The sequence below is a fragment of the Arachis hypogaea genome, chromosome 14 (assembly GCF_003086295.3).
Source record: "Arachis hypogaea cultivar Tifrunner chromosome 14, arahy.Tifrunner.gnm2.J5K5, whole genome shotgun sequence".
In the NCBI taxonomy this organism is placed as follows: Eukaryota; Viridiplantae; Streptophyta; class Magnoliopsida; order Fabales; family Fabaceae; genus Arachis; species Arachis hypogaea.
This window is the reverse complement of record NC_092049.1, coordinates 70,122,450-70,140,294: the sequence shown is the minus strand read 5'-3', so window position 1 is coordinate 70,140,294 and position 17,845 is coordinate 70,122,450. Positions and strand designations below refer to the sequence as shown.

General features: G+C 38.1%; 1 non-coding gene across 1 annotated transcript; it reads left to right on the top strand.

Annotated features, from left to right (window-relative positions):
- The first annotated feature begins 1,608 nt into the window (after positions 1-1,608).
- On the top strand, positions 1,609-1,712 carry LOC112745038 (small nucleolar RNA R71). The gene has a single exon (XR_003172986.1). It is a non-coding gene; the product is annotated as a small nucleolar RNA R71 (small nucleolar RNA).
- Positions 1,713-17,845: the final 16,133 nt, after the last annotated feature.

Here is a 17,845-nt window from a genome sequence, read left to right as displayed (position 1 = left end):
CTGAGTCATTCATCATGGATTCTCAATATTAGTTCCCCTTTCTCTACATCGATAAGTGCTCTGGCCGTAGCTAGGAATGGTCTTCCCAATATGATTGGGTGAGTGTGACTCTCTTCCATGTCCAGGATGACAAACTCTATTGGGAGAAAGTATTTCCCAACCTTTAGCAACACATTTTCCACCACTCCTATTGCTTGCTTTTGAGTTTTGTCAGCCAGTCTGATGATTACATCTGTGGGCATTATCTCATTGATCTGCAGCCTCTTCACCAGGGATAAGGGCAGTAAGTTGATGCTAGCCCCCAAATCACATAGTGCTCTGTCGAACATAGTTTCACCTATGGCACAAGGGATGTGAAAACTCCCTGGGTCTCTTCTTTTTGTAGGCAACTCAGGTTGAATAAGGGTACTACATTCCTTGTTCATCACTATAGTCTGGCCTCCTTTGAGTGAGCTTTTCCTGGGAAGAAGTTCTTTCATATACTTGATGAATGCAGGCATTTGTTGAATTGCCTTGATGAATGGTATGTTTACATGCAGAGATGCAAACAAGTCTAGGAACCTTGAGTATATTCTCTTTCCCACAGCACCATTGAGCAGTTGAGGGAAGGGAGCATAGAGCTTCAGCAGCTCTTGTTGTGAGATTTCTGATTCTTGGTGATCTCTATCCTCCTCCTTTGTTGAGTTGTCTTCAGGTTGTTTGCAAAGTTTGCCTTGCTTGTCTTCAGTCTCTTGATCACTCGTAGTGACCATTTTGCAATCTTCCCATCTTACTTTCTTTGCTTCTCCTTTGGGGTTTTTCTCCGTGTCACTTGGGAAGCTATCGGTAGGTTTGGGAATCTTCTCAGCTAAATATCCCACCTGGAATTCCAGCTTCCTAATGGTCTCTCCCTGGTTCTTAATATTGGTTCGCACCTCCTCTTTGAACACCTTATTTTCTTGAATCTCTTGGCATATTCCTTCAAGTAAGGCTTCAATCTTAGAGAGCTTGTCATCAATTGATGCGTGATTCGGAGCAGATGTACTGTTTTGGTTTTGATAAGCATGCGGAGAAGTGTTGTTGTGGGGGTGTTGAGATTTCCTCTGTGTGAACTGCTGATGAGCTGCATTGTTGTTGGAGTTGTAACGTCTCTGGTCTTGGTTTTGATCTTGCTCACTTCCCCACCCAAAGTTTGGGTGGTTTCTCCATCCAGGGTTGTAGGTCTTGGAGTATGGATCATAGTTTTTCCTTGATGAATTCCCAATGTAGTTGGCCTGCTCCTGACTCCCCTCTGCTTCTTCATTCACTCCTTCTTGGGTTGTTGATGAAGTTGAGATTGCTGCTACTTAGTTCATCTCCATCTTCTTGGTGAGGTCAGCCAGCTGCTGGGTAATGAGCTTGTTTTGGGCCAACAGAGCATCTACATTGTTTAGCTCCATTACTCCTCTTGTGTTCCCTCTTTCGGAAGCATAGAAGTAGTCGTTCTCTGCTACTATTCCAATAACATCTATGGCTTCCTCAATAGTCTTCTTCTTGTTCAAAGATCCTCCGGATGAATGGTCTACGGCCTTCTTTGACTCATAAGAGAGGCCTTCATAGAAAATGTGCAGCTGCACCCATTCGTTGAACATGTCAGGTGGACACCTCCTTGTTAAGTCCTTGAACCTCTCCCATGCTTCATATAGAGTCTCACCGTCTTGTTGCCTGAAAGTTTGGACCTCAGCTCTCAGCCTATTGATTCGTTGAGGAGGGTAAAATCTTGCTAAGAATTTGTTCACCACATCTTCCCAAGTTGTCAAGCTTTCCCTTGGGAAAGATTCCAGCCACCTGGCTACTTTGTCCCTAAGTGAGAATGGAAATAGGAGCAGTCTATAAGCGTCAGGGTGAACACCATTAGCCTTCACTGTGTCACATATTCTCAGGAAGGTGGTCAAATGTTGATTGGGGTCTTCTTGAACACCTCCTCCAAACGAACAGTTGTTCTGAACAAGGGTGATGAGTTGTGGTTTAAGTTCAAAGTTGTTGGCATGGATTGTTGGCTTTTGGATGCTACTTCCACAATTGCCTGGGTTTGGATTGATGTAAGAGCCCAAAACTCTTCTATCCTCCCCAGCATGATTTGCTCTACCTCCTCCCCCATGGTTGTGATCTTCTTCTTCATGATGGTTTTCCATGTTGTCTTCCATGTTTGGTTCAAAGAATTCCTCTTCTTCCTCAGCACCAACCACTTTCTTTCCTCTTGCCTCCCTCCTTAATCTAAGAAAGGTCCTCTCAGGTTCAGAATCGAAGGAAGTTGAAGCCCCGCTTCTTCTCCCTGTCATACAACCATCAAGTGCAAGCAAGAAAAGCTAGGTGCAGAAAGTATTTGTGTCAGAATTACTGTTAGTTGTGGGTGATGCAATATATCAAACAGTTAGTGGGTTAGCAAATAGAATTGAAAATAACAAAGAAAAATAAAAGAGTAGAGGGGGAAGGGAAGAAGTTTAACTAAACAAAAAGTAAATTACTCAAACAGAAAATAAAATTCACAAAATAAAAATGCTCAATCTAGTGATCTTCCAATTTAATCATTGTTGATGCACAATCAATCCCCAGCAACGGCGCCATAAACTTGATGCGGGTGGAAACTTGTCTCATAACAAATTTCCTTCGGCAAGTGTACCGAATTTGTCGTCAAGTAAAAACTCACAATAGAGTGAGGTCGAATCCCACAGGGATTGATTGATCAAGCAACTTTAATTAGAAGAATGTTCTAGTTGAGCGAATCCAGAATTTTGGGTTGGGAGTTGCAGAAGATAAAATGGTGGAAATGTAAATAACAGAAAAGTAAATGCTAGAATTAAAGGACTGGAAGTAAATGACTAAAAATAAATTGCAGAATTGTAAATGAGAATGGGGGATTTGCTCATAAAAGTAAATGGCAGAAATTAAAGAGAATGGGTAAGATCAGAGATGGGGAGTTCATTGGGCTTAGGAGATATTGCAATTCTCCGGATCAAGTTCATTTTTATCTCTTCCTCAATCAATGCACTCATTGATCTCCTTGGCAATCTTAAGTGATTGAATTACAATTTCTCGCAATTCAATCTCTCAAATCTTGATCAATAGCCAATTCCTTGGTCAATTGCTCATGAGAAGAGATGAAGTATGGTCACTGATTATACCACATGCATTTCCCAAATCAAGTATTGAGAGGGTTATAGTCACATACCCATCCAAACCCAATTTGGTCCAGCATGAGAAAGCATTTCTAGCTTGATCTCTTCATTCCTCTTTCAAGGTTCAAAAGAGATCCAAGTTTGAATAGCTTCTCTTCCAAGATAACTACTCAATTAGATGAAGATCGAAAGCTTTCAAGTAAAATCAAGAGAAAAGATAGAAGAAGAATAATGAAAATTAGTATTGATCCATCAAATTACAACAGAGCTCCCTAACCCAATGAAAAGGGTTTAGTTGTTCATAGCTCTTGAAAATGAAAACAAAGATGGAGAATACATCATAGAACTAGAAATTGCAGAGAAAAATAAAATACAGAGAGTAGTTCTCTTTTTTTCAGCCTCCAGAACTCCTTAATAATTCAAAGCTACTCCTATATACACGATTTCTCTCAGCTTCTAGTTGGCTCTTCAAGTCTTGGGCCTTTGGATCTTGAGTTTGAAGCAATTCTTTTCTTCATTTGGGCTTGGCTTTACTTACAGAGAGAAAGTGCTAAGTGGGCAGAGACTTTAGCTCAGGGTGTTAGGGATGTTAACATTTAGTGAAAGTATAAGTTCGAGAACGTTAGTGACACTTAACATTTTCACTAACGTTCCAATGTGCCCCTTTTTGCTTCACGTTAAAGCCCACGTTAACTAGGTTAACATGGCTTCTAACGTGGCCTTGCCAAACTTTGAGAACGTTAGTGACACTCAACATTGTCACTAACGTTCCAATGTGCCCCTAGATCTCACGTTAGAGTCCACGTTAACTAGGTTAACGTGGCTTCTAACGTGGCCATTCTTAGTCATCCCAACGTTAGTGACAATGTTGAGTGTCACTAATGTTGGCTCATCATTCATTCCTCATCGTTAGCTTCCACGTTAACTAAGTTAACGTGGAAGTTAACGTGGCTCGTTGGGGGGTTGTGTGGTTGCTTCCAACGTTAGTGACGATGTTGAGTGTCACTAACGTTGTCGACAACTCCCACTTCTTACGTTAGCTCCCACGTTAACCAAGTTAACGTGGGAGTTAACGTGGTGTGTTGCATCCTTAGGCCAACGTTAGTGACAATGTTGGATGTCACTAATGTTGGCTTCTCTTCCCCCTTTAACGTTAGAGGCCACGTTAACTAGGTTAACGTGGGCTCTAACGTGGCCACTCATGAGTGTTTGCCAACGTTAGTGACAATGTTAAGTGTCACTAACGTTGGCTCAACTTCCCTTCTCCACGTTAACGTGACTCTTAACGTGACTCTTAACGTGACTCTTAACGTGGGCAATGATGGCTTTGAGAGTGTTATTGGCAATCACTTTTCTCATTAACTTTACAAGTTACCTCCCTTTCCTTGCTTCCTTTGGTCCTGAAATCAAGCAATAGAGTGCATCAAAGTTCTAGTCCAAGTCATGGGTAATGCAGCACACAATTTGTCACTAAATTCATGTAAAATCCTCATGAAATAATGTAAAATGCACAATGTATGCTTGAATCAAGGTGTAGGTGAATATCTACCCAAAACTAGCTTATTTCCTAAAGAAATGCATGAAACTACCCTAAAAACAGTAAAGAAAAGGTCAGTGAAACTGGCCAAGATGCCCTGGCATCACGTCCAGTGATCAACAAGGAGTTTCCCTCTGAGGAACCAAAGGAATCTAAGGCTCATCTAGAGACCATAGAGATTCTATTGAACCTCCTTATGCCATTCATGAGCTCTGATGAGTATTCTTCTTCTGAAGAGAATGAAGATGTCACTGAAGAGCAAGTTGCCAAGTATCTTGGTGCAATCATGAAGCTGAATGCCAAATTATTTGGTAATGAGACTTGGGAAGATGAACCTCCCTTGCTCATCAATGAACTGAGTGATCTGGATCAACTGACATTGCCTCAGAAGAAACAGGATCCTAGAAAGTTCTTAATACCTTGTACCATAGGCACCATGACCTTTGAGAAGGCTCTATGTGATCTTGGGTCAGGGATAAACCTCATGCCAGTCTCTGTAATGGAGAAACTGGGAATCTTTGAGGTGCAAGCTGCCAGAATCTCATTAGAGATGGCAGACAACTCAAGAAAATAGGCTTATGGACAAGTAGAGGACGTGCTAGTAAAGGTTAAATGCCTTTATATCCCTGCTGATTTCATAATCCTAGACACTGGAAAGGATGAGGATGAATCCATCATCCTTGGAAGACCCTTCCTAGCCACAGCAAGAGTTGTGATTGATGTGGACAGAGGAGAGTTAGTCCTTCAACTGAATGAGGACAACCTTGTGTTTAAGACTCAAGGATCTCCTTCTGTAACCATGGAGAGGAAGCATGAAAAGCTTCTCTCACTGCAGAGTCAACCAAAGTCCCCACAGCCAAACTCTAATTTTGGTATTGGGAGGCCACAACCAAACACTAAGTTTGGTGTTGAACCCCCACATTCAAACTCTAAGTTTGGTGTTGGGAGGTTCCAACCTTGCTCTGATTATCTGTGAGGCTCCATGAGAGCTTACTGTCAAGCTATTGACATTAAAGAAGCACTTGTTGGGAGGCAACCCAATGTTATTTAATCATATCTATTTTATTTTCTTTTTGTTATTTCGTGTTTTATTAGGTTGATGATCATGTGAAGTCAAAACAACTACTGAAAAATCAAAAACAGAATGAAAAATAGCATTGAAAACAGCACACACTGGAGGAGAGCAGTCTGGCGTTTAAACGCCAGAAACAAGCATCTGTCTGGCGTTTAACGCCAGAAACAGGCACCAAGCTGGCATTGAACACCAGAAACAAGCATTTGCCTGGCGTTAAACGCCAGGATTGCACAGAAAGGGCATTTTACATGCCTAATTGGAGCAGGGATGTTAAGTCCTTGACCCCACTTGACCTGTGGACCCCATAGGATCACCACAGGATCTGTGGACCCCACAGGACCCCCACCTACCCTTCTTCTCTCCTCTTCACAACTTTTCATGACTCTCTTCCCCAAATACCCTTCACCAATCAACTCAATCACTCTTCCCCATCACCTCTTCACCACTCACATCCACCCTCTCTCCCCAAAAACCCCACCTACCTTCAAATTCAAACTAATTTCCCTCCCAAACCCAACCCTAATGGTCGAAACTTCACCCTCCCCCCACTCCTATATAAACCCCTCATTCCTTCTTCATTTTCACACAACACAACCCTAAATTCACCCTTGGCCGAAAATACCTCACCCTCCATCTCCTCCATTTTCTTCTTCTTCTACTATTTTTCTTTCTTCTTTTGCTCGGAGACGAGCAAATATTTTAAGTTTGGTGTGGTAAAAAGCATAGCTTTTTGTTTTTCCATAACCATTAATGGCACCTAAGGCCAGAGAAACCTCTAGAAAGAGAAAAGGGAGGCAATTGCTTCTACCTCTGAGTCATGGGAGATGGAGAGATTCATCTCAAAGGTCCATCAAGACCACTTCTATGAAGTTGTGGCCAAGAAGAAAGTGATCCCTGAGGTTCCTTTCAAGCTCAAAAAGAATGAGTATCCGGGGATCCGACTTGAGATCCAAAGAAGAGGTTGGGAAGTTCTCACCAACCCCATTCAACAAGTCGGGATCCTAATGATTCAAGAGTTCTATGCAAACGCATGGATCACTAGGAACCATGATCAAAGTGTGAACCCGAATCCAAAGCATTGGCTCACCATGGTTCGGGAGAAATACTTAGATTTCATTCCGGAAAATGTAAGGCTGGCGTTCAACTTGCCAATGATGGAAGAGAACGCACGCCCCTACACAAGAAGGGTCAACTTTGATCAAAGGTTGGACCAAGTCCTCATAGACATATGTGAGGAAGGAGCTCAATGAAAAATTGACTCAAGAGGCAAGCCGGTTCAATTAAGAAGGCATGACCTCAAACCAGTGGCTAGGGGATAGCTAGAGTACATTCAACGCTCAATCATTCCTACTAGTAACCGGTCTGAAGTTACTATAGACCGGGCCATCATGATCCATAGTATCATGATTGGAGAAGAGGTAGAAGTTCATGAGATTATACCTCAAGAACTCTACAAGGTGGCTGACAAGTCCTCCACTTGGGCAAGGTTAGCCTTTCCTCACTTCATATGCCACCTCTGCAATTCAGTTGGAATTGACATAGAGGGAGACATCCTTATTGAAGAGGACAAGCCCATCACTAAGAAAAGGATGGAGCAAATAAGAGATCATGGACCTCAGCAAGAACATGAGGAAATTCCCCACCATGAAATCCCTGAGATGCCTCAGGGGATGCACTTTCCTCCACAAAACTATTGGGAGCAAATCAATACTTCCCTAGGAGAATTAAGTTCCAACATGGGACAACTAAGGGTGGAGCATCAAGAGCACTCCATCATCCTCCATGAAATTAGAGAAGATCAAAGAGCTATGAGGAAGGAGCAAAAAAGACAAGGAAGAGACATAGAGGAGCTCAAGAGCACCATTGGTTCTTCAAGGAGAGGAAGACGCCACCCTCACTAAGGTGGACTCATTCCTTAATCTCCTTGTCTATTTATTTTCTGATTTTCGGTTTTTGAGCCTTATGTGTTATTTTTGTTTGTGCCTTTACTACATGATCATTAGTGTCTAAGTGTCTATGCCTTAAAGTTATGAATATGAATCCATCTCCTTTCTTAAATGAAAAATGTTTTAACTACAAAAGAACAAGAAGTACATGGTTTCGAATTCATCCTTGAAACTAGTTTAATTATTTTGATGTGGTGACAATACTTTTTGTTTTCTGAATGAATGCTTGAATAGTGCATATGTCTTTTGAAGTTGATGTTTATGAATGTTAAACATGTTGGCTCTTGAAGAATAAGGAAAAAGGAGACATGTTATTTGATAATCTGAAAAATCATAAAAATGATTCTTGAAGCAAGAAAAAGCAGTGAATACAAAAGCTTGCAGAAAAAAAAAAGAAAGAAAAAGAAAAAGCAAGCAGAAAAAGCCAAAAGCTCTTTAAACCAAAAGGCAAGAGCAAAAAGCCAATAGCCCTTAAAACCAAAAGGCAAGAGTAAATAAAAAAGGATCCAAGGCTTTGAGCATCAGTGGATAGAAGGGCCTAAAGGAATAAAATCCTGGCCTAAGCGGCTAAACCAAGCTGTCCCTAACCATGTGCTTGTGGCGTGAAGGTGTCAAGTGAAAACTTGAGACTGAGCGGTTAAAGTCAAGGTCCAAAGCAAAAATAGAGTGTGCTTAAGAACCCTGGACACCTCTAATTGGGGACTTTAGCAAAACTGAGTCACAATCTGAAAAGGTTCACCCAGTTATGTGTCTGTGGTATTTATGTATCCGGTGGTAATACTGGAAAGCAAACTGCTTAGGGCCACGGCCAAGACTCATAAAGTAGCTGTGTTCAAGAATTAACATACTGAACTAGGAGAATCAATAACACTATATAAATTCTAAGTTCCTATAGATGCCAATCATTCTGAACCTCAATGGATAAAGTGAGATGCCAAAACTATTCAAGAGGCAAAAAGCTACAAGTTCCGCTCATCTGATTGGAGCTAAGTTTCATTGATATTTTGGAATTTATAGTATATTCTCTTCTTTTTATCCTATTTGATTTTCAGTTGCTTGGGGACAAGCAACAATTTAAGTTTGGTGTTGTGATGAGCGGATAATTTATATGCTTTTTGGCATTTTTTACATAGTTTTTAGTATGATTTAGTTAGTTTTTAGTATATTTTTATTAGTTTTTAATTAAAACTCATATTTCTGGACTTTACTATGACTTTTTGTATTTTTCTGTGATTTCAGGTTTTTTCTGGCTGAAATTGAGGGACCTGAACAAAAATCAGATTCAGAGGTTGAAGAAGGACTGCAGATGCTGTTGGATTCTGACATCCCTGCACTCAAAGTAGATTTTCTAGAGCTACAGAACTCCAAATGGTGCGATCTCAATTGTGTTGGAAGGTAGACATCCAGGGCTTTCCAGTAATATATAATAGTCTATACTTTGCCCGAGTTTAGATGACTAAAACTGGCGTTGAATGCCAGTTTCATGCTGCATTCTGGAGTCAAACGCCAAAAACAGGTTGCAAAGTGGAGTTAAACGCCAGAAACAGGTTATAAAGTGGCGTTCAACTCCAAGAGAAGCCTCTACATGTGTAAAGCTCAATGCTCAGCCCAAGCACATACCAAGTGGGTCCCAGAAGTAGATTTCTGCATCATTTACTCATTTCTGTAAACCCTAGTAACTAGTTTAGCATAAATAGGATTTTTTACTATTGTATTTACATCTTTAGTTTCATCTTTTGGATTATCTTTGGATCCTTTGATCATGTTTAGGGGGCTGACCATTCGGCCATTCCTGGACCTTATCACTTATGTATTTTCAATGGTAGAGTTTCTACACACCATAGATTAAGGTGTTGAGCTCTGCTGTTCCTCATGAATTAATGCAAAGTACTATTGTTTTTCTATTCAATTCAAGCTTATTCCTTCTCTAAGATATCCATTCGTACCCAAGAACATGATGAATGTGATGATTATGTGACGCTCATCATCATTCTCACCTATGAACGCGTGCCTGACAAACACTTCCGTTCTACATGCAAACAAGCTAGAACGAGTATCTCTTAGATATCTAATACAGAGGACCGAGTCCGAGATATTAGAGTCTTCGTGGTATAAGTTAGAACCCATGGATGGCCATTCTTGAGATCCGAAAAGTCTAAACCTTGTCTGTGGTATTCCGAGTAGGATCTGGGAAGGGATGGCTGTGACGAGCTTCAAACTCGCGAGTGCTGGGCGTAGTGACAGACGCAAAAGGATAGTAAATCCTATTCCAGTATGATCGAGAATCGACAGATGATTAGCCATGCAGTGACAGCGCATTGGACCATTTTCACAGAGAGGATGGGATGTAGCCATTGACAACGGTGATGCCCTACATAAAGCTTGCCATGGAAGGGAGTAGGAATGATTGGATGAAGACAGCAGGAAAGCAAATGTTCAGAGGAACGAAAGCATCTCTATATGCTTATCTGAAATTCTCACCAATGAATTACATAAGTATTTCTATCCTAGTTTATGTTTTATTTATCTTTTAATTATTAAAACTCTATAACCTTTTGAATCCGCCTGACTGAGATTTACAAGGTGACCATAGCTTGCTTCAAGCCGACAATCTCTGTGGGATCGACCCTTACTCACGTAAGGTTTATTACTTGGACGACCCAGTGCAGTTGCTGGTTAGTTGTATCGAAATTGTGAAAAGAACTAAAATTATGAACATGCGTACCAAGTTTTTAGCGCCGTTACCAAGGAATGAACAATCATGATTTCGTGCACCAATAGGCAAGGAGTTTTCCTCTCAGATCATCATATGTTATAGGGCTTAGGTTATTACTCTCGGCTAGGACAGTGGCAGTTGTTTCTCATTCCTTTGTGAGGCTTCTAAGGAGTTTTTTCATTAGGGTTTGTTTTGAGTAAGTTATACCCATAGCATCAAGATTGTTGATTATGATTGAAAATCTCTCAAACACTTCATCAATGATTTCTCTATCCTTCTTATTAAACATCTTGTACTCTTTTTGCAGCATATCGATCCTCGTTTCTTTGACCTGTTTAGTGCCTTCGTGTGTAACCTGGAGTTTCTCCCAAAATTCTTTAGCTCTCTTGCACCTAGACACCTTTCGGTATTCTTCAAAGCTGATAGCACAGTGAAGAAGGTTGATGGCTTTAGCATTCAGCTCCATTTTCTTCTTGTCATCATCATTCCATTTAGTTTCTTCTTTTGGAGTCACCACTCCATCATCACTTGTTTTTTGTTAGAATCTTGGGGCCGCTCCCAACAATCTTTCATATGTTGTAGTCAATGGACTGGATGAAGATCCTCATCCTCTTTTTCCAGTAGGCATAGTTCTTCCCGTTGAAGAAGGGAGGCCTATTGTTTGACTGGCCTTCAGTTAGAGTGTAGGCAACTGTGGTTGTACCCAAGTTGTTCGCCATTGGACCTTTGCTCCAACCGGTGAAGCTTGATTCTTGAGACCTTGGCTCTTGATACCAATTGAAGGTTGTAAAAGGCTTAGAGAATGGGGGGTTGAATCTATGACCTTCTTTTACTTTAATGAAATAACCCTTTTAAAACAAACTTTCAGTCTGAATCTGTTTGAACCCAGCAGCAGAAAATTTATGAGACAATTTTATTTTGTCTCATGAATATCAGAAATTAGAATAGAGACGGGAAGAGAGAAGATGACACCATCATGTATCCTGGTTCAGTTGCCTTGTGGAATGCAACCTACATCCAGTCTCCACCACAACAGTGGTGGAATTTTCACTATAGTTAAAGTATTACATACACCAATTCCACAGGATTGACACAATCCTTCCACTCTCAAGTTCTAACCTAACTTGATTTGGCTATGCTAATACCTAACTCTTCACTCTTAGTGCTTACCCAACTAAAAAGGGATACATCACAGGTACAAGATACAAGACACAAAAACAACCTAAAGAAATCTGAAATCACTCTAGGCTTTTCACTCTAGTGTATCACTCAGTGTTTTTCTCACTCATTGGCTTTTTCTTAAGCTCTCTTTTAGCCTTTTTCCACTCAAGAAATTACAGAAAGATATACATTAAAAATGAAAACTACAATCTATAAAACATGAAGGAGATTAATGCTTCAACAGCCTCTTTGCTATGTGATAAACCAGATTTGCTTGCCTCTGATTTAGTTTCTCATTCTGGATGCTCCTTTGATTAGGAAACACTGTCTAAGTTGATGAACTTCTTCAGAGAGCACTTCTTAGAACATAAACCTCAAACGCTGGTTATCTCTCCTTTTCTCAGTATGAACAAAAATTTTCTTTTTGTATCTCCTTGCATGTTGCTGAGTTGCTCTCTTCCAAGTCAACCCTAGAGCTTTGTGCTTCACCAACTTACTTTTTCACTTTCTTCCATTAATCGTCAAATTAGGAACTTTGGTTTTGACCCTCTTTCCTGACCGAAAGCCTCAAGATAGGAAAGAAAAATATTTTCAATGGTAAACACAGATCTGAACCCTTAAGCAACAACTTTATCCCCAAGAAATAAATTTGGCCATTGATTTACAGCAGTGATTATCAGGAATCACTTTTTCCATGTATCCCAAATTGGATTGACAGAGAGTTGGAGAAGAAGAGAGGAAAGTAAAATGCATGCAAGAGGAAACAAATCACCTTTAACTTCTGACTTAACCTAAGATGATTAGATTTGGGTGATTAGACTTTTTCCTTTCTGATTAAGCATTCTCTTTCTTTCTTCTTTGATGAATAGTTAAAGAACGAAGCTTTCTCTCTTTTTCTACTGAGTTCTGACCGAAGTGAAAAAGTGAACGTTGCTTTGGAGGCAACAACTTGGAGAGATCAGCTTGAGAGAATTCAATTCGGGCTTGGGTTGGCTTTGATTTATTTGGCCCAGCTAAAACATCTCTTAGTTTTGTTTTTTTCTTGGAATTTCTTGTTTGGACAGCCCATCAGCCAATTCAATTTATTACTTATTGGGCTACTGCTACATTGAGTTTTGACCTGCATCACTTGAACAAAATGATCAAAACTAATTGGGTAATTCTCATAAAATAATGTTTGTCATCATTAATCATGTTAGTTAATTTCTTAACTCAACAAGTATATAGAAGTCGTCATAATATCCTCATTTTCAAAGTGGCATAACCAGAAGCATGACATTCTAATAGTAAGGGTTATACAACTTCCATATTCCTTCACTCACTGTGGTAAGTGATTACTTTATTTTATACATTTCAGCCTCATATTTATTGTTATTTTAATTCTTTGTTACATAAGTTTTTCCCAAATAGCAAATTTCATTTCTTCTTCCATATGGAAATGGACATATCTAGTGCTTCTGTAGATTCTTCATCCAAGAGTTAAGGAAAATAAACTAGCGATCAATCAGAATAACAGGCCGAAGCTAAAACGTTTGAACATTCAAGTTTAAAAATCTTATGCCAGACTGCAGACACAATTATTGAAGACCTGATCGATACAACAAATAATAAAAAGATTCCACTCCCCTTCTCTGTTGACGATAAACAGAACTAATTCGTAAGCCCTCTGAACTCTTACGAGCAAGATAAAAAAGTATCCCACTACTTTCCTAGTGCTGAAAGAGAATACTTACTCATCAAACAAGACTTATTCATAGAACCTTTCATTGATAACAAACGATCCTTTTGCAATAATCCCAAAATCTCTTAAAAAGTCCAACTTCCTTGCCTAATATGAAAGGATTGAATCTAAAAGAAGGGAGACAAGAAAATTACAAGGAATCCATGACCTTCTTTGCCTCTCACATTTTCTACCGACAAGACACCACTGGATGATTTGGGCTGCATTTTGCTTCTGGAATAAAATCACAAATAATTTTCACCTTCCTTGTGATGAGTGGTTCTATTCGACGTCACAACTATTACGGGACTTCTGATGAGTGGTTCTATGGCAACTTTCGACATGAAGCCCTATAAAAAATATAACATCATCGAAAAGGGATCATATGGGAAATTTATTAAACACAACATGGGGGACGAAGGCAGTCCAGTTACAGAGGACAAATGCGTTGCCTTTTTATATTACTGGCTCAATGCCATTGTTTTTTGCTCAAGAAGTGTTTCAATGCAGAAATTATTTATTCCATTAGGTGCTTTGCTTCATAAAAAACATAAATTCAATCTAGCCAAATTAATCTTGGGTCTGTGCCCTGTCACCGTTAGAGGGTATATGTGCCCTATCACCATTAGAGGGTATCTGTGGCCTGTCACCATTAGAGGGTATCGGTGCCCTGTCACCCTTACAACCAGAGAAAAATTACAGGCATACTCACATCCAACATTTTCCATTCATGATTCATTTACATTCATTCATTCATTCATTCATTATCAATAATTGATTATCAATTTTATCATCATTCATAACTTCACCATCATTTTTGCACACTTTATTTTATCCAAAAATCTATCCACAGAAGATTACAAGCCTAATTCTCCGTCTCTAGACCCAAAACGGAAGTATCCTATAGATTCGAACCCATTTGAAATAGTTTAGTTGAATAAAATAAAAAGAAAGCAACTTTCTCTTGCAAAAACTGATTTAAAGTTTGAAAGCTCTGCATCAAGACAGCAAGCTACCCTGTTCCTAGAAAATCCACCAAAAATCATATTTCTACTTGATGTATCTGAAATTTTTCAGAAATAAACTAGACTTATAAAGCTTTAAATCAGGCAAAGTTGCATAGAAAAAGCATTTTTCGGGAGAGAGTTATACTGATTACAAGTTTATTTTCAAAAACTGGTTTCGCTGTCAAAACAGCTAAGAGCTCTATTTTTAAAACAAGCCCAACTCCTTCTAAAAAGTTTATAAAAGTCTAAAATTTTGACACAAACAAGAAAATAGTCCAAGTCTCAATGTCGTTTTGATCACACTCAAAATTATGATCAGGATTGGGGGATATAAACTTGGAAAGTTGCTGGTTTGATTATGTAGCAGCAGAAAATCAGTTTTTATGTAACGAACTTCAAAAATTTATATCTCCTAATCCAACTGTTAAACTTTAACCAAAATTTCCAAGATTTATCTACACGTCACAGAGATTCAGGAAAAATTAATTACATTTAATTGTAATGGTTAGATCGTTCCCAAAAAGTATCCGAATCTGTTGCCAGAAAATCAGATTATGCAGAATTTTGCCAAACCTCAACTTTCAAAACATTTCAATTCCAAATCCTTTTAAAACCAACCCAAAACTTACCAAATTCAACATCAAGCCTTCTCAACTCATATTTTTCCACTTTATTATTCAATCCACAACCCACCAATCCACCACTTTTAACCAATCTTAATTGAATAACTCAATTTCAAATAATATACCATATCATATATCATTTCATATCTCAAGTTCCAACAATATCCAATTTTATCAACCACCAATATATATACATAAATCAATATCATCATATACAACTCACATGATTATCAACAAAGACATCAATTCCATCCTCAAAAACCAATAACCACATAATCCATACAATCCATTATAGCCAATCAACAACATCACAAATTCAATTCCTATCCTAGGGTCTCTAGCCTAAGTTTTCATATTACATTACATTTTAGATACGAGAAACTGAAACCATACCTTGGCCGATTTCCCGCTCAACCCGAAACACTTCAAATGTCACTTTTTCACAAGCTCTGAAGGCTTTGACACCTCCAAGAACATATTTTCAGCACCAAAAGCTTATTCCAAGCTTTCCAATACCTCAACCAAATTCCAACATACACATACATACTACCTAAACAACAATATCACATCCAAACATAGCAACTCAATACCCAAATGTCTAAATTTAAGAATTTCACTAGGTTTTGAGATCTCTTACCTTACCCAAGGATCAAAGAGGAAAGACTAAGCCTTCCCTTCAAGCTATTTGGATCCTTTAATATCAAAGAGCCCAAAATCTCAACACTTTATCCTATTATTTTCAAAATCAAGGGCTGGGAAACTGAAATCAATTTGTGTCTTACCTCTTCAACAACCTTATGGGTTTTGTAGAGCTCGACGCCGCGGTTGCATGGCCACAAATGGTGCGACAATCGGAGCTCCGGATCAAAAATTAGAAGGATTTAAAGATCAAGCTAGGTTTATGTCTTTGGAAGAGTATTCTTCCTTTCTTGCTGCACTTGCAGCGTGTTTGAAGATTAAGAGAGGAGAGAGGGTAGTTTTTAAGTGTTTTGGGTTGAGATGGGTTAGGCCTTGAACCTAATACGGGCCTGGTTTGCCCAGTTCGGTCCAAATTCTTTAAAATTAGTTCCAAAATTCTCGTTTTAATTTTCTCTATCATATTAAATAATAAAAATTATATTTTTAATTTTCTAGAATAAATTCTAATTTGTGGGTTAATTATATATTAATTAATCGAGTTTTACAACTTCGATATGATGATAAATTCATATATACCGATACAATAAAAATATAATAAATAATAAAATAACATGTAGATTATATTATTCATGTCAGTATTTAATTTTTTTTAAAATATATATCATTTTGATACTTTTACTAAAATACCTTTGTAATTTAATAAAAATAAAAAAAATTTATTTAATTTTACAAAAAAAATTTAAATATTTTTTTATATTGGACAAAAATTACTCTTTTAAATTAATTAAATTTTAAAACTCAATTAACTTTAATTTTATAATTTTAAATTTTAAATAATTAAAAAATAAAACAAAAACACTTTTAATTATTCGTCCACACTAAACCAAATTGTTTTAATCTTGTTGCTACTCTCCATAACCTCTAAGAATTTGGATTCTCTAAAATTTGAATTTCACTTTAGAGAGTAAAGTGTGATCTTCAACCCTTGAATAGTTTCTCTTTCATATTTATTATTGGTCCCATCTATGAAATCAATGGTGAGAGATCACACTTTATTCTCTAAAGTGAAATTCAAACTTTAGAGGATCCAAATCCAACCCCTAATCTTTCATGGTCATTCCAAACCACCGTCCATGCACCTCGGCGACTCTGTTCAATCTTTATTGTCTTCCATCACTTCTGCCGCTAGAAGAATCATCGTCATCCATGACTCCCTCATGGCCTCCGTACGTTGTTCAAGACACCGTACACTTATCTAACTGTAAAAGCTAAACTTTAATTTTTACAGCATCTCCACTTTTACCGTGTTCTTCTACTTTTAGGACGTAATGGGAAGACCCATGCTTCAATCTTCCATAGCCTCTCACATACCTTAATTTCTTTTTTTTAAAGGTTATTCTACTATCCAGTTTGTTGATTTTATAATTTTTATATACGAGTTTTATAAGTTCAGCAGTGGATGAAAGAGGAGGGGAAAATAACTAAATATTAGAAAGAGGAGGGGGAAATAACTAAATATCTTTCTAATATTAAGATATTAGGGTTTATAAAAAAGTATCAACAAGATTAGAATAATTTTATTTGTGTGGATAAATAATTAAATGTATTTTTATTTTATTTTTTAAATTATTTAAAATTTAAAATTTTAAAATTAAAGTTAGTTGAATTTTAAAATTTAGTTAATGTAAAAAAATAATTTTTATCCAACATAAAAAAGAATTTAAATTTATTTTATAAAATTAAATAAAGAAATATTTTTTATTTTTACTAAATTATAACAATATTTTAATAAAAATATTAAAATAATATATAATTTTTTTAAAAAAATTAAAAACTGACGTAAATAATATAATTTATGTTACGGTGGGTAACTGGAGATGAATGGGCTGGATGGCGTTGGTTGGCCCAAACGTATGAAAGAGGTGGCTTTCGAGTGGACCTGGTACTCGGTGTTCCTCCGTCCGACTTGTACGTGAGAAAGAATGGGGGGTGGTACCTGCAAAGACACTCCGATGCCTAAGTTAGCAAGAGTGTGAGCAGGTTAGAGAGTATTGGAACTTAGTGATACCTGAATGGTGTCAGTGTATTTATAGTGGTGAACCAATAACCACTGCTGAAGTAGTGCCACCTTTTTAGGTGGATAACCGTTCCCATATCTTAGGGAGGTTAAGATATGGCTCTATGAAGTGGTTAGAGAGTTTCTAGGGGCAGTTACTCATTCGAATGAGTGTTATCTGCCAGCTAACCCTCGTATCTGACTTCTTTGGAGCAGGTCGTGTTCAGT